Below are 19,234 nucleotides of genomic sequence, written 5' to 3'. Positions count from 1 at the left end.
GATTGGCCAGAAATACCAATAGTCCAGGGCGCATCTGTTTTGAGACGGACGTTGAGAGGTGACTCAAATTTTTTTGCAGAAATTGCTTGAAAATTAATCAAATAATAATATTTGAGTTATCCTCCCTCTCAAAAAGGTCCGGAACATTGCTTAAATAATCAAAATGTCAGAAATTGAAGGAAAAATTCGATTTTTTTCTTGGTTTTTTGATTATAACTTTAAAAGTATTCATTTCCGAGAAAAGTTGTACTGACATAAAAGTTGTGTAATTCAATTTCCTATAATATAGGATTGGTTACAAATTTAAAAAATGGTCACCCTAGTTGCAAAATAGCAATAATTGCGAAAAAATCACACAAAAACAAGTATTCGCATTTTACGTTTTTCAACCATTTATGTTACACTTACGACCTTCATATTTCACTCAGAAAGACTTTATGATACAGTAAAACAATACTGTAAATTTAATTAAGATCGGTTCAATAGATTTTGCAAAATAAATTTTGCAATCCAGCTTTCGCAAAAAAAATTCATTTTTTCAAAATGTTACAGGACTGAAAATAAAGGAGATAGCAAGTTGAATTTTTTTTTGCTTATAGAAGTGCACTGTACCTTTAATTTGCAATTTTCAAAATTAACATCGATTAATTACAACGGCGTCAGAAAATTTTTGAAATAAACAATAATCTTTGGTGCTACGCGCAGGACAGCGGTGTTCGATTCACAAAAGTTGATTCCCACCAAAATTTCTTCCAATCTTTATCTAATATATTATATTCTTACTCTATATTTTGTTGTATTTTAATATTTTAATTCCACAAAAACCAAACTAATTTTATTATTGTTTGTGAAATATTGTTTAAACAATTGCATATGTTTAAAAATAATAAACTTTTATTATTTAAGTTAAAATATATTAACAAATAAAGTTTTTGCTAATAAAAGTGTTATTTCAAAGGATAGAGTATGTGTTTTTATTTTGCAATAAAAAATTAGTTATTTATATCGAAATGTAATAAAAATTAAAATGTATCAATCATTATCAAAGGTCACTGGAATGCCCAATCAAAACAAACTATCCGCTGTCCTGCCCGTAGCACCAATAATTAATGTTTAGTTTAAAAAAATTCTTGACGCCGTGGTGTTAATCGATTTTAATTTTGCAAAATTGCAAATGAAAGGTACAGTACACTTCTATAAGCAAAAAAAATTTTCAACTTGCTATCTGCTTTATTTTCAGTCCTGTAACATTTTGAAAAAATGATTTTTTTTACGAAAGCTGGATTGCAAAATTTATTTTGCAAAATCTATTGAACCGATCCTAATGAAATATTCAGTATTGTTTTACTGTATCATATAGTTTTTAAGGGTGAAATATGAAGGTCCTAAGTGTAGCATAAATGGTTGAAAAACGTATAATGCAAATACTTGTTTTTGTATGTTTTTTTCACAATTATTGTTATTTTGCAACAAGGGTGACTATTTGTTAAATTTTTAACCAATTCTATATTATAGAAAATTTAATTACACAACTTTTATGTCAGTACAACTTTTCTCGAAAATGAATACTTTTAAAGTTATAATCAAAAATCCAAGAAGAAAATCGAATTTTTCCTTAATTTTTTGACATTTTGATTATTTAAACAATGTTCCGGACCTTTTTGAGAGGGAGGATAACTCAAATATTATTATTTGATTTATTTTCAAGCAATTTCTGCAAAAAAATTTGAGTCACCTCTCAACGTCCAAATGTACTAATATTTTTACAGATGCCCCCTGGTCTACAAGCAGAGGCAGCTTCAAAGTATTCAAGAAAAAAGAAAACTCATTTCAAAAGCATTATCCACCGAAGAACTATTAAAAATCATCCAAAGCTACGACGAGGAAACCCCCGATTGAACACAAAAAAGTTTTTTCACCTTTTCTCATTTGAACTTGCTTGGAGAGGCAATGAGGCCGTAAACTGCAAGATTCACTTTTTCCAGAAGGAATTTGAAATTATGGGAGAATTTACGGGCCGAATTGAATACAACAGCATTTTTTTCCAGAACAAATCAAGACGGTTCGAAAAGTTTGGCAAGCAGCAAATGGCTGGTAAGAAATTCATCAAACGAAAATTTATGCCCAGTTAGATTATTTTTGAAATTAATGGAAAAAAGGGGACCAAAGATTTTATCAGACAGACTCCTTCTTACCGTTCACCTCAACTGGAAGGATGGATCTTGGTTCAAAAACTGTCCACTTGGAGTCAACACCGTATCTAAGTGGACAAAAATGTCAGCCGAAAAAATTGGAATAGACACCAAAAAACATAAAATAATAAACCATTCTCATCGATCTTCAGCTGTGTCAGCCTTGTTCAAGCAAGGGGTTTCTGAACTCTCTAAAACCATATCTGCAGTTGGATTTCAGTCACCACCAGAAGTTGATCGAAAATCTCAGAACAAAAGCAGCTGGATCTTCGAGTTTCCAAATGCTAGAGGTAAATAATACACAAAATCATGCTTTGATTTTGAACATATAAATAAAGATTATGTTTAGTTGATATGGTGCATTAATTACTGTCTCGTGAAATAGTTTTGTCAAATATTATTCGAGAGAAAATTATTTACCAGCAAAATTTTCTTCTGGTTTTATTCAAGTTTGTTGCCTTTTGGCAATTTTCGCTTATGGAATTTTGACAAAATCACTCGACTGACGTCTCGTGATTTAACTGTCAAAATTTAATTCGCAACAAACTTTTACACCAGTCAAAATGAAAAAAAAAAAATGTATGAAGACGAAATGTCTCTACAGGGTGAGTGGGAAGGAACGCGCTAAACTTTAAGGCTATATAATATACGTAAAAATAATCAAAAATAACTCATATGTGGTTTTTCGATTTTCATTTGTTTCCGAGATATGAGGTGTTAAAATTTTTCTTACAAACTGACGATTTATCTATTGCTCTAAAACCGGTTGAGGTGTGCAAATAAAATTTGGTGGGTTTTAGACATAGTTATTGCGCATATTTTGTCATAAAATTAAGAATTTTATATTCACCATTGGAGCGCGTACGGATAAGGGTCTGAAATTTTTTAAAGAAAAAAAATAGTACGCCACTGAGATATTTCAAATTAAAAAATATTTTTGAATTTCCTGTTCAATTTTTGACAAACCATCTATCTTCATATTTGTTCATATGACTTCGTTTTCATGCAAAAAATCAAATATCTTAATGGTTACAAAGTATTCGAAATAAGTTTCTACACATTCATATAGAAACTTCGTCGAAAACTTTGTAAGCGTTAAGATATTTTATTTTTTGCATGAAAATTAAGCGTCGCATAAAAAACGGGAAGATATATTTTTTGTCACAAATTGAACGGGGAATTCAAGAAAGATTTTTAGTTTGAAATATTTGAGTGGCGTACCATTTTTATCTTTAAAAAATTTCAGTATATTACCCGTTCGCGCGCCAATGGTGAATATAAAACTCTTCATTGTGTGTCAAAACATGCGAAATAACTATGTCTTAAAAACCACCAAATTTCATTTGCACACCTCAACCGGTTTTAGAGCAAGAAATAAATTGTCAATTTGTATTAAGAATTTTAACACCCCGTATCTCGGAAACAAATGAAAATCAAATAACAACATACGAGTTATTTTTGATTATTTTTACGTATATTATACAGTCTTAAAGTTTGGCTCGTTCCTCCCCACTCACCCTGTATGTACGAAAAAATCCCTATATGAAATAGTAAGGCCACTCTAAGAAGGTACCAAGGTACAGTATGCCAAATACACGGTGACACTTAGCGATTTTGTCCACTTGCGTAGAAAAATAACTGGGAACGCTTGCAGGAACATTTTATTCTATAAAAAACTTTCGTTTTGAGTTATTTGTGAAAAACCGCCAAAACCGTCTTTTTTGTTAAAAATGAACATATTCATTCGAAACTAACTCGAAAAGTATTCACTTAGTGAAAAAAAAAACTCTGTAGAACAAACCTTACTAAAAATTAGTCAATTTGTCCAATTCCGGACTAATTTTGGACGTATGTGTTTTCACCCCCGAGAAGGGTTGAAACTCACCCCCAGGGCAAAAGCGCACATCGGCACAATATCACTTTTTTTCTTTGACATGTTAGCTAACATATTTAAAATTTGGAGGCTTTGCAATATTTTACCGTGAATGAATGGACTAAAAATAAAATATTGTTTCTTTAATATTTATTCTCATTATATTTGACGCTAAATGCTAAACACATGCTTTTATTAAATTTAATTATAGGTCTGGATCCCGCGTATGAAAAAAAAGTTGATTAATAGCAAGCTGAAAATTTGTTAATAGCTTAAGGGTGTCTAGTCGGATAACCTTTGATATATGGGAACACTGTAACAGGGGCAGTTTTAATTGTGGAATAGGTTAAAAATTTGGAACGGTCAGACCACGAAAACGGCACATTTATTTTGTCCGACAGAACAGACCTAAACTCTTCGAGCAGAGATTAAACTCTGATGCAAAAATCAGACTGCTATTTATCACCTGTCATAATTCCTGTCATTTGACATATTCTACATGTTCCACTCATTAAAACGCCCATTTGGTGGTAAATAGCAGTCTGATTTTTGCATGAGAGTTTAATCTCTGTTCGGAGAGTTTAAGTCTGTTCTGTCGGACAAAATACATGTGCCGTTTTCGTGGTCTGACCGTTCCAAATTTTTAACCTGTTCCACAATTAAAACTTCACCTGTTCCAGTGTTCCCATATATCAAAGTTTGTCCGACTAGACACCCTTAAGCTATTAACAAATTTTCAGCTTGCTATTAATCAACTTTTTTTTCATACGCGGGATCCAGACCTATTAGCCTTATAAGCGCTACAGATAGTAGCAGCTCATGAAACATGAAGGAGTAAGAGTAATTATAATCTTTTCCCATGAGTATTTCGGAGATTCCTTATATAATTAAAATCTTAGCCTCAAAATTAACATGCCATAGAGAATATCCCCTTTTTAGATAATTTCCCACAACTAAATCAACGTAAGACGGGTAATTTCGTGTTATTCTAAAATGTAAACTTGTGGGCCATAGAAAAGAGTCCACCTCGATATTTGGCAGTATTTATTAGATTTTTTACGGAAATGACGAAACAGGTCGATTTTTGATCTAAGGGGGACACATTTTTACGGTACATACATCTGTCATTTGTATTTTCATTTATTTTTAAATAGGGAATAGGGGTCGTGTGCTAGCTCATTTAAAAGGTTATTCAATTCTCTTTTCAGTAATACTAACATTGACATAATTATTTATACAGGGTGTCCAAGAAAAATTATTTTGAATTTAATTAATTGACACAAAAAGAAGAATGTATGTAATTTATTTAACTCAAAATACGTTTCACTGCTGACAGAAAACAGAAAAAAATGTTTATTTGATAAATAAACATTGTTTCTTGCTTAAACTTCAATATTCAACCTACCAAGAGGCAGATTGGTGGCAGCTTGAACATTGAAATTAAGCCAAAAGCAATGTTTATTTATCAAAAAACAATTTTTTCTGTTTTGTGACAGTAGTAGAATGTATTTTGAATTAAATAAGTTACATACATTCTTCTTTTGTGTCAATTAATTTAATGAAAATATTTTTTTCTTGGACACCCTCTATAAATAATTATGGTAATGTTTATATTACTGAATAGAGAATTAAATTACCTTTCAAATGAGTTAGCACACGAATTATATTCCTTATTTAAAAATAAAGGGTAGGGGAAGTGGAAGGGAGAGGGTTGACAAATGACCGATGCATGTACCGTAAAAATGTGTCCCCCTTAAATCAAAAATCGACCTGTTTCGTCATTTCCTTAAAATCTAATAAATACTGCCAAATATCGAGGTGGGCTGTTTTCTTTGGCCCACACTCTATAAAGTGATATAAATAAAACACCCATTATAAACTATTATATTTTAAAAATATTTTACAAATTTATTACGCAAGCTAGCAATGTAAACAAACGATCAAAATTTCAATATGATTGAAAGAACGTACAGAGGTAAACTAAATTAATAATATGTACTTTAAAACCATTTGACATATCCTTGTCATACTTGGCAGCAAATGTAGGTACTGTACACGTACACCCTACTTAATTATGTTAAACAAACGTTTCTGGCTACTACCAGAGGCATACGACGGGGGAAAGTGAATGGTTGACCCTTTCCAAATTCTACGCCACTGGCGGAATTTCTATTTTAATGCAATTTTTAGATTCTACAATACTTTCTAATCAAATAATATACTCTTCATTTGTAACGATAAAATCATTAGTTTTAGTGATATTTGAAGTTAAAAATGAAACGGCACAGTTATTTTCATCAATGTGTTTTGCCCCTTGGTTTTTAACTTCAAATATATCTAAAACTAATAATTTTATCGTTACGAATGAAGAGTATATTATTTGCATAGAAAGTATTGGAAAATATAAAAATTATGCTAAAATAGCAGTTCCGTCAGTGGCGTAGAATTTGGGATGGGTCAACCATTCACTATGCTGTGTCGTACTCATCTGGTAGTAGGCAGATACGATTATTTAACATAATTTAGTAAGCTTTACAGTATCTAGACTTTCTGCCAAGTATGACAAGGATATGTCAAATAGTTTGAACGTATTATTTTTTTAAAATAAGTTATTTTTTATTTAAAACTTTAAGAATTATTTGTACCCTGAACTTTAAAAATTATTAGACATATCCTTATCATACTTGACAGTAAGTGTAGGTATTGTACACCCTACTAAATTATGTTAAATAATCGTTTCTGGCTACGGCCAGGTGTGTAAGACACGGGATAGTGAATGGTTGACCGTTCCCAAATTCTACGTCACTCACGGAACTGCTATTTTAGCATAATTTTTAGACTCTCCAATACTTTTTATGTAAATAATATACTCTTCATTAGTAAAGATAAAATCATTAGTTTTAGAGATATTTGAAAATAAAAACGAAGGGGCATTACACATTAATCAAAATAACTGCGCCGTTTCATTTTTAACTTTAGATATCTCGAAAACCAATCACTTTATCGTGACGAATGAAGAGTATATTATTATTATGTACATACAAAGTACTGAAGAATCGAAAAATTGCACTAAGATAGCAATTCCACCAGTGACGTAGAATTTGAGAAGGGTCAAATAATGACTTTCTCTCGTCGTACGCCTCTGGTAGCAGCCAGAAACATGTGTATAACCTAATTTAGTAGGGTGTACAGTACTTACACTTTCTATCAAGTATGACAAGACAAGGATATGTCAAACAATTTTAAAGTATTGGGTACAAATAATGTTTTAATTTTTAAACAAAACAACCTGTAATTCAATAAAGAGAGCCACAGTTTATTTAAGTGAATTGGGTTAGATCTTAATATTTTGAGCCCAAGAATCTACAGTTAAAATATTTCCAATTAAAATATTTTGATGTCATTCACGACTTTTAATGTAATTTCCACCAATGCAACTAGGCAACTTATTAAACAATAAGTATTAACTGCAAATCTGATGAAGCTACATCGCCTTAAGCTTATGTTCTTACTTAAAAATATATTGTATAAGTTTTTAATCCATTATATCCACTGTTTACTGCTGTGTATAAACATAATCTGGTTTACTAATAAATATAATTCACATTAACAACTATATCAAAGTTTAAATTTCCACGGTGGACTTAGAATCCCCTATAAACTGTTGTATAATTTACATAGTTATAAAATTTCTAAGCGATCCCCCTTAAGAGCTAATAATTTTGCAAAAGCTATCCCCACTGCCAACTATTCCGTGCTAGCGCCTTGTACAAATACAAACTTCTTTATTAAATAACTCCCACGAAGGCAAGTTTTAGCGACATTAAACAGAGCGGCCAGATAGTAACAGTTATTAAAGAGCCCACTGAGAATCCATGATTCTCCCGTCTCCTGCGCTTTATGAAATTCATGAGTGGGGCAGCGAAGGTATTCGAATGCGGTTAGAAGTATAACTACCTTCAAAGCGATGAAAACTTTGCGAGCTTCGTTATTTAACGAAATATAGGTCTGTTATAACGTATCAACCTGCCGTTTTGCAACCCAAATTTCGACCTGCGAAAGAAGGTAAAGTAAAGGGTATTGTTCTTCGGGGCTTACGCAACATTTTCGAATTACGGCCAAAAAACTCTTGGTAATATGCTTTTAGATGGATGCATCATGTCAAAAAAATTTAATAAAACAGAAAAATATTTTAGGTAAAGTTATAAAAAGCAGTTTAAATGAAAAAAAAACTCAGAAAAAATATTCAAGACCTAATATTATATTAAATAATTATATTGTATGTATATAGTGTAAAGTACAATGTATAGGGTGAGGCAGATAAAGGGCCTATTAGAAATATCTCGAGAACTAAAGACAACTGAATTATGAAAATTAGAAAAAGGGGGTTTTGAAGACTGATCTATTTAATGAAAATATTTTCATCTATTTGGTACTTCCGGTTATACCGGAAGTTGCTTATAACTTCGTTTTTTTAAATGGGACACCCTGTATATTTTTACATTTTTGGATTCTCCTCGATTTTTTCTTTCTTAGAATATACGGTTTTGTCAGATTATACAGGGTCGGTTAAAAGATAATTACGTTTTCTTATTAATTTCGTAGCAATATTCACACCCTGTAGGATTGTAGTAGTTTGACATAATAAACTCTATTTATGTTCAAATGATTTTTAATATAGTCTACTATTGTTATCAATTATTAGTGTAGCTAAATTTTTAATTTTAGTATACAGGGTGGGTCGAAACTAGGAATGAGTATTTTCTGAGTTTTCTTAAATGGAACACCCTATATTTTAGTATTGCAATGAAATGATATTTCATGGTACTTTTTACTTCTTAAGCATTACCTATACCTAACTGCTTTAGTTTGTGCTTAATTGTTAATCGCACCAACAATCTTAACTTCGATGGTATTTTGATACCTCAACCACTATTGGCAATTTTAAGTATCAGTATAGATTAATATGTATTTATTTCCAAAAAATTATTTGTGACTGAATATTTTCACGGCCAACCTAATACAATTTCACTTATTTTGTGTTGCAATTAATGTTTGGTTTAATCACCAATAACTCACAAATTAAAGGAGTTAGGTATAGGGAATGCTTAAGAAATTAAAAAGTACCATAAAATAACATTTCATTACAATACTCAAGTACAGGGTGTTCCATTAAAAAAAAACTCAGAAAATACTCATTCCGAGTTTCGACCAACCCTGTAAACTAAAATTCAAAATTTAACTATACCAATAACTCCTAACAATAGTAGACTATATTAAAAATCATTTGAACATTAATATAGTTTATTATGCCAATCTACTACAATCCTACAGGGTGTTATTGTTGCTACGAAATTAATAAGGAAACGTAATTATCTTTTAACCTATCCCGTATAATATTACAAAACCTTATATTTTAAGAAAGAAGAAATCGAGGAGAATCCAAAAATGTAAAAATATACAGGGTGTCCCATTTAAAAAAACGAAGTTACAATCAACTTCCGGTATAACCGGAAGTAGCAAAGAGAAGAAAATATTTTCATTAAATAGTTCATACCTCAAAACCCCTGTATTCCAATTTTCAACATTCTCTTAGATTTAGTTCTCGAGATATTTCTAATAGGCCCTTTATCTGCCTCACCCTGTATTATTTTTAACTCATACATTCCTTAGGGTATAAGTATAACAATAAGAATAAAAAACCGTTGAATGAACAAATAAAAATGAAAGGCGCACAAAATATTCCAGCTACAAAAGAGCTGATATGAATATTACGTGGCGCAAAATAGTTATTTATGAATCAGTTCGTGAAGTATGCTTTTTGCGAGTATGTTTTTTGCCCGATGTTTAGAGCACGAGCGACAACGGAGCGAGTGCTATACATCTCGTAAGTTCGCAAAAAGTACTTCACGCACAGTTTCATACAATATTTTATCTGTGATGAACAAATAAAAAAACTGCAACTCTTCGTCACTGGAATTTATTTCTATTCTACAATTTTTAGAACTTTGACATTTAAAAATTCTAACTTCTTTCAAACCACAAAACTGTCAAAACTTTTGTCGTAATTTATTGCTCATTATGTCATCACCATGACAACGCGAAAGTTAAGGATATTCGATTATATGAAAGTGTGTCAAAAACAGTGCGAAAAAGTAAGTCCCATTTAAAATACATTGTTACTTCACGCACACTTTAAACACTTCACGCACTGCTATCTACATATTATAATGACAGTTTTCACAAACTAAAAACTTATAAATAATATGACATAGAGTAGATAATAGTTATTTATGAAACAGTTCGTGAAGTATGCTTTTTTGCGAACGTACCCGATGTTTAGAGCACGAGCGACAACGGAGCGAGTGCTATACATCGTGTAAGTTCGCAAAAAGTACTTCACGCACAGTTTCATACAATAATTTATCTATGATGAACAAATAAAAAAACTGTAACTCTTCGTCACTGGAATTTATTTCTATTCTACAATTTTTAGAACTTTGACATTTAAAAATTCTAACTTCTTTCAAACCACAAAACTGTCAAAACTTTTGTCGTAATTGATTGCTTATTATGCCATCACCATGACAACGCGAAAGTTAAGGATATTCGATTATATGAAAGTGTGTCAAAAACAGTGCGAAAAAGTAAGTCCCATTTAAAATACATTGTTACTTCACGCACACTTTAAACACTGCTATCTATAATGACAGTTTTCACAAACTAAAAACTTATACATAATATGACATAGATTAGATAAATATATTTAGAGTAGATAGAGTAGATAAAAAAACCACTTTCTTTTCATAATATCTCAAAAATAATGAAAGATAAGTAAAAAAGTGTAATAACAAAAAAAAAATGGTTTTTTTTGACAACAATTTTGGTTTGTTTGTTTTTCCTATCACACAAAAATTGACGAAGATATGATTGATTAAAAAGCGCGCGGTAGCGCAACCACAGTCTCTCTCGAGCCCTTTGACCCTTCACCGATTCAAAAAACGTTTTTCAGTACATATTATAATGAAAAAAGTTGTAGCTCTTTTAATTACTTTCAAAATGGTTTTTTATAAGTTGTGATAGCTTCAAAATTGAAGTAGTTATGGCCAAAAACTAAATCACGCATATTCAATGTTTTAATTTAGGGGTAGTTTTAAGGGTTAAAGAACTTGAGCATATGATTTTCCAGCATAGCTTTTTCGAGAACGTGGAAAAATATTTAAATCCTTTTGATTTTATCAAAAGACATTTTTTATACAATTTTTAATCGAAGGGTTGATTTTAAGGGTTGAAAGGGGTTAACAATTAAATAATTAAGATAGAGAACGTAAAATATTATTTACTTTATATTTAAGTCTTCTTGTCAAACCAAATTAATTTTTTGTAAATTTTTTCTATTTAGGGGTTGTTTTTAAGGGTTGAAAGGGGGTTAACAATATGATAATTAAGATAGAGAATATAAAACATCATTTACTCTATATTTCAATCTTTTTATGTCATACTAAATTAATTTTTTGTAAATTTTTTCAATTTAGGGGTTGTTTGCGAGGGTTGTACGCTTTTCAAGGGGATGAAAATGAGTTTAACATGAGGTTATTGTGTTAGAAAACATTTCACAATGTCACTATTTATTAATAAACACGTTTTCTGGTGATAAAATGGCTCAATATCAATATTTCCATTAGGGGGTTGTTTTCACCCCTTAAAAATAAAAAACGGACGTCGGGTCAATATTACTTTTGAAGTTAAGGGTAAGATAAGCCTAATTCCAAAATCTCATGTAAATCGGGTTATAGTAAAAAATTTCGGAGGTAAAAACCTATTTTACGCTTCAATGACTGCACTAATAAGTCTGTTACAACGTATCAACCTGCCGTTTGGCAAACCAAATTTCGATCTGCGAAAGAAGGTAAAGTAGAAGGTTCTGTTCTTCGGAATTTACGCAACATTTTGTAATTACGGCCAAAAAAATCTTCAATAATGTACTATGCTTTTAGATGGATGTTACAATGTCAAAAAAATTTAATAAACAGAAAAATATTATGGCTGAAGTTACAAATAAAGTTTAAATGAACAAAAGAAACTTGGAAAAAGAAAAAAAGAATGTATGTGTACTTTGTACACACGTAAGAAGATATTCTTCTATTATATAGGTAATTTCAACGAAATAAATATATTTAACAGGTTATATTGTATTTTATTTAAAAATTAAGTAACTTTCTTATCTACCACTTTCAAAATTTTTTTGTTAAAACAACCAAAAATAAAAAAAAAAATGAATCGCCCAGGATTTGAACCCGCGTCATTCCAATCACAGAGCTAACGCTCTACCAACTAGACCAGCGAGGTCCTTATAATTGACATGTAAGTTCGGATATAATTTACACAACACGGCGACAAGTAGTGTAAAAATGTTATGTAGTGTAAAATAATTATTTTACTACAGAGAAACACAAATCTAAAAACACAAGAATTATAATAAATAATACATTTACTAAAAACACTAACTTATTCTTTTAATGACTTATTTGCACGGATAGAGATACATAATACCTATCTTGAAAGATTAGCAAGGAACTACATACTGTCTGTGTGCGCAGGCGCGCAGATTTATGTACAATTTTACCCTCAATCGAATCGCGCCTAAAGAAGAATATCTTCAAAGATATTCAAGACATAATATTATATTAAATACTTATATTGTATATAAAATACAGTGTCCAGTACAATATATTATTTTTTATGTCAGACTAGTACATTATTGTGCTGTTATTGCTTAGTTACCAACTACATGTTATGTACCCGCACAGGCATGATAGACCAAAAGACCAAAAACAATTTGATAAGGAACCTCTTGGTCCAAGAACTGTGAGACATTTTTGAGTAGGTATTTTAGGCAACCTGAAAATTTTTCAGGTGACTCTTCCATGATAGCCTAATACAAAAATGCCGGTCTGGCTGGAGGGTAGCGGTTATTTTCCCCAAAAATCCCCCCCAAAATTAAACAAAAGGGTAAAAATTGTTATTACAAAAAATATCATTGAAGTGACTTTAAAGTAAATTTAAATATTCAAATATATAGAAAATAAACAGGCCAGGCGATTTGAGGGCGATTTTAACTCTGCAAGATACTTGCATGGGCGACCCAGGATTATTTTCAGGGGATGCATCTGAACTTCAGAAGATTTCATCTGAATCTGTACATACTATTAACGAGTATAAAATATACAACTATACATGCATTGCTATGTACATTCCTTCCGGACAGGGAGGTGCAATTATTATTTTGACAGGGTAATTTTTAATATTACAAATAAATATTCTAAAAAAGACAGGTTTTTTTGGTGAAATTTTCCAACTGCCTGGTGATCAAACAAATTACGCGTGCATATAGATGAAAAGCGCTATAGGTAAGCAGCAGTGTGAGAAAGAGCGTATACCGATAGCTGCTTGCGTCCTCTGTTGTTGTAGCTGAGCGATTCCGTCCGCTCGAGAAAATCACGTGACCTGGCGATATCCATGTTGTTGTTGCTCGAAACGTTAGAGTAATTATTATATATTATAGTTTTTTAAGTAACTTTTTCTTAATTAATGAAAAAGAATACGTACTATACAATATATTTTGCAAATATGATAGAAAAAAACAAATTTATTATAAATATATATTGTTGTGATCTTATTTATTTATATGTGATGATATTCTTATATGTAATTTAATTTAATTAATGCATTAATGATAATCTAATTAATCAACCAGATCACATATCCATATGTTTTCAATCTCAGGGCGAATTATAAAATTACTTACTTACTTTCGTGACTTCTAAGTATTTCTCAGTGGTTCCTAATCGGGATAGGAAAAAATAAAATAATACACACATATGGATTACAATTATAAATCAAAATTTTGTTTATTTTATATAAATGGCAATTACTGCTTAATATTTGTTATATCTTATATTTATTTAATACAAACATTCAAAAATGGGAATCTTATTTCCTTTTGGTTTCCAATTTAAAACTTTTATTAATAATGAAAGTATTAGGATTTATTAGCAACAAATTGATTTAAGTTTGATGAAAATCTTCTGATATTAGCGATTATGTTCTTCAATTTTTAATGTGGTATTTAATACCAAAAACCCATACATTCATGTCTTGACAAATGAGACTGACCTTTATCTGGTGAACTGCGAATGTCCTCACACAAGACCCGTTTCCTCCTACCCTTGGTTGCGATGAAAAACTCGTCCTGGCCTCTAGTAATGTTCTCCTTTGAAAACTACCTCGTATCGCTCTCGTTCCTGCTTTTCTCGTGATGCTGTGTTCTAACTTTTTCGAACCACTTCAATCAGCTACCGGGACACTCTTTGCTCAAGGAGATTCTTTTCTCTCGACTCGGCCTACCTCTCGTTCCGATGGGTACTCAACACTCACGGAACTATACCGGCTTTTTGACTCTTCGTACAATACCGTCTACCACTGGACTTCTCCCTCGACCGCTCAAAACATTCTGCTCTCTCATCCTCATTCATTTCCCTACTTTCTCAATATCCCTTCCAGATTCCTAAATCAACATTCCACCACAAATTTTAATTCGCCGTATTCCTCAATACCAACTTTTAATCTTTCTAAATATGTTTAATGGATTTCAAGAAAAAATAATAATTTCCCAATTTAAACTTACTTTCTACTTTTTACAAAACTTAATGACCTATTATCTATTTCACTGAGTCTTATTTAGCGTAGGCTAATGATCGAATCTTCCGCGAACTCTATAATGGTCCGCGTCACTCAAACTTGTTTATCTTAGGCGCATTGTTATCGAGTTTCGTACACTTCTTCGAATCACTTTCTTAAAAACTAAATATAATAATTTGTTGTATACAGGTTGTTCTAAATTTACATGCCCGTGGTTGAGAAAATTGAAGATCTTTTGTATTAATTTGAATTTTGCTTATAATTATAAAATTCTAATTCTCATATCAAATAGTAATATAACAATATGTAGGTAGAAAAGTATAAAACTATAAACTAAACTAATTCTGTGTCCGAATGTTGTACTTCTTATTCAAACTCCTCATCTGAGCTTAAATATTCATTCTCTTCTTCTTCGTCAGACTCCCCTCGAGACTTAGATTCCTCTTCTACATGATCTGTACATAGTTGTAATATGTATTTAGAATTAATTAAAAATTAATTAGTGATTAATTAGTTGAGTTGCTACGTATTCTTCGTCCTTTTATACGGAGTCGAAGCCTGAACCATCACGGGCGCATCTGAAGAAATACTTGCCGTTGTTGAGATGTGGAGTTATCGAATACTGTTGAATATATCATGGACACACGTAACAAACACGGAAACATTAAGAAAGATAAAAAAGGCAAAAGAAATACTCAACACTATGAAGGAAAGAAACATGAGCTACTTTGGTCATATACTAAGAAATAGAAAACGTGATGTGATTGGTTATATAAGGAAAAGTATTAAGCATTGATTATATAAGTAAGAATACGTAGTAACTCAATCAATTAATCACTAATTAATTTTTCATTAATTCTAAATACAGATTACAACTATTTACAGATCAAGTAGAATGGTAGAAGAATCTGAGTTTCGAGAAAAGTCTGACGAAGAAGAAGAGAATGTATATTTATTTTAGCTCATTTATCTTTCCTTCATAGTGTTGAGTATTTCTTTTGCCTTTAGTGTTGTGTCCATGATATTTTTTACATTATTCGATAACACCACATCTCAACAATGGCAAGTCTTTCTTCAGATGCGCCCGTGATTGTCCAGGCTTCGACTCCGTATAAAAGGACAGAGAATACGTAGCAAGTCAATTAATGAATCACTAATTAATTTTTAATTAATTCTAAATACATGGATACAGCTATCTGTATACGCTCTTTCTCACACTGCTGCTTACCTATAGCGCTTTTCATTTATATGTACGCATAATTTGTTTGACCAAATGGCAAATAACAATTGCACCTCCCTGTCCGGAAGGAATGTACATATCTATGCATGTATAGTTGTATATTTTATACTCGTTAATAGTATGTACAGATTCAAATGAAATCTTTTGAAGTTCAGATGCACCTCATGAAAATAATCCTGGGGCGCCAATGCAAGTATCTTGCAGAGTTAAAATCGCCCTCAAATCGCCTGGCCTGTTTATTTTCTTTATATTTGAATATTTAAATTTAGTTTCAAGACATATCAATGATATTTTTTGTAATAAGAATTTTTGCCCTTTTTTTAAATTTGGGGGGGATTTTTGGGGAAAATAACTGCTACCCTCCAGCCAGACTGGCATTTTTGTATTAGGCTATCATAGAAGAGTCACCTGAAAATTTTTCAGGTTGCCTAAAATACCAACTCAAAAATGTCTCACAGCTCTTATACTATCTTTTATATCATTATTATTAAAGTTAAAAAATAAAGAATAAAATTATTGTAACTACATAACTACATAACTAATGGCATTCACATAAAACTGGCAATTCTGGAATGATCAGGTGATATATAGATTTCCAGCAGCAAATGTTGATTAATGCTTCATTGTGTGCGTATCAAGTTTATGTAAGGAAAAGCCAGATCCAGAAGGTATGTCTACTAGCATCCCTGAAACCTCATTTTTTGAAGATATACTACCCTCCGTATATTCTTCAGTAAGTGACGTAGTTTTACATCCACCATGCCGCTTCAAAGTTGTCGTACTGGCTCCAGCCTCTGTCAGAACAGTTGTCGATGTTCCAGCCAGACAGTAACCTGTATACTTTTCAGGGTCGCTCAAACTCAGATAGAAGAAAATCTATTTGCAATGATGAAGGGATTTTTCCAAATGTATTTTTTCCAACTGATTGTACAGCAGAGTGACCTTGTCTATAGACCAGAAAAATCTCTTTTCTGACCAATTATTATTATTAACTATTAATTTTGTCTTCATCAATAATGGTAAAAATGCGCCTTTTGTCAGTTTTTGTCTCTGTTACTTTTCCCACAAAAAGTTATTTTCTGCATTCTACATGAGTAATTAAAAAGTACTTTTTTAATGCACTCATGTGAATTGCAAAACTCGCTATCGCTCATTCTGCAAACTTTCTCATGCGTGCCTTAAACGTGTACTTTTAACACTTATATCATAAATTCCTATTATTTAGTTCAATCGTTTGCGTCAAATTTTTAGACGTTAATTTGACTGCCGTCTCTTCAATTCAAATGAATGAAATGTTGCAGACACATACATTCGCGGAAACAATACACGAATAGTCGATCACAAATTTTTTTGTGTTTATAAATTGTTTAAATAAAAAAAAACGATTTTAACGGAAAATGCTTAAATTCTCTTGTTTTTTACAATGTAGAAACTTGAAACTTTTAGAGATTGTAGCTAATTATATGAACTATACATAATTTCACTTTTTACGTTAACTGTTTACGTTATGCTTCATACATAAACAGTAAAAATTCAAATTTATCCAGTTTTCAGCGAAGAAAAAAGTGATGGCACCGCAGAGAGACGAATGCTGCCCTTAGTATTGTCGTGAGCTTCAACTGTCCATAAAACGCAAGTTTCGACTTTTGACTACGCTGGCGTGAACTTGGGCCCGAAAGTGTTTGCGTAAGGAGAGGTTTAAAAGCCTGCATTGAGCCTGCAAAGCTTACGTTGCATTGAGCCGAGTGCGATCATTAAGGTACATATCCATACAAGGGTGAATCCCGCTCGGTGTAGCTGCTCAAATGGATACGGCATACACTCTTCTACATATAAACCGCAAACCGGTTGAATCGAAGAGGGTAAGCGCCGAGCGGCGATCAGCGACGTATCCACTATGTGGAGCTACTACACCGAGCGAGGTTTACCCTTGTATGGATACGTACCTTTAGACGGTTTGCACATCGAAGATCTGCATTGCGAGAAATTAACAGGGTCTACACCGTGCAATAGTAAAGTATTAGAAGAGATGGAAATACTGCGAAAACTCTAATAGGTGTAAATATTGATTTTGATTTAAGATATGTATGAAGAAATTACAGAAAATGTACAATGTATCTATCAAAAGTGGAAATAAATGCAAAAAAGTTATCTGTCATATACTTACATCCTTTTTTTAAACATGACGATATGTTTTAATGTTTGAAAAGTGTAAGACTAAAAAGTAAAAAATAAAAAAAATATCAAAAAAAATTTAAGAAACGCTTTTCTTTAGTTGTTTCAGTTTTTAATTTTTTTAACGAACGTTTTTTTCGAATAATCCTTCGAGTTTGATTTTTTTATTTTTTGCTTTTTAGTAGATTTTCTTGTAATATTTTAAATTTTAGTCACTCATAACTAAAGAAAAGCGTTTCTTAAATTTTTTTTTCATAATTTTTTATTTTATATCAGAGATAAGAGTAATACCGACGAATCAATCTACGTAATCCCAAGACATTGTCTCATCAAATAATGACTTTTCAACTTGTATCTACAATTACATAATATTTTTTACCTTGACTGATAGAATCTAAAATAGAAAGTTGCGAAAAACACTGATTTATGACGTGATATCGTTGATGTTCAACTCAAAGCTCTAAAATCCCTCTTCAATTATTTAACCTTTTTTTAGCCAGTCTGCCTTTCGACTCAAAGTTATTTCAAATTTGAGAGCGAGATTCAGCTCCAAATCAAAGAATAATATATCTCCTAAGTAAGATAGACGGTACGTGTACATTTAAAATTAGAATATGTATAAGTGGCACAAAAGATGAATAATATCCAACTTTTGTGTATTATGCAAAAGGCGGGAGGACTCTAGACGACGGAGGCTGGTTTATTGACGAAATAAATTTCCAGAGAAGATGCCACACAGAACATAATGATCGGTTTTTCTTCATTTGAAATGGAAACGAGCCCTACATTATTTCTTAATGAACACAACGGGCCGAGATATATGTTTTCTCCTCTTCTCGGATTATTGTGTATACGAGGTGAGTCATAAGGGAAGTTTTTCATTTAAATTAAACTATTTGGAGGGGCAAGGGGAGTCTGAGGGAAGCACAAGACGACAAAATGCGAAAGAAATACAAAAAGAAATAAATAGAGCAAGAAATGGTAAAGCAGCAGGAGAAAACAACACAGTAGCAGAATTTATAAAGTATGGCGGTAAGCAGCTGCACGAATAAT

At 31.6% G+C, this 19,234-nt stretch overlaps 1 protein-coding gene across 1 annotated transcript in view; it reads right to left on the bottom strand.

Annotated features, from left to right (window-relative positions):
- The window catches only part of LOC114324331 (tyrosine-protein phosphatase Lar), a 574,734-nt gene that overhangs the window by 405,987 nt on the left and 149,513 nt on the right, over positions 1–19,234 (bottom strand). The gene's annotated exons all lie outside the window — the stretch shown is intronic.

Source organism: Diabrotica virgifera, chromosome 5, assembly GCF_917563875.1.
Source record: "Diabrotica virgifera virgifera chromosome 5, PGI_DIABVI_V3a".
NCBI lineage: Eukaryota > Metazoa > Arthropoda > Insecta > Coleoptera > Chrysomelidae > Diabrotica > Diabrotica virgifera.
Note: the sequence above shows the minus strand (reverse complement) of the source record. Positions and strands in the feature narration are given on the sequence as shown.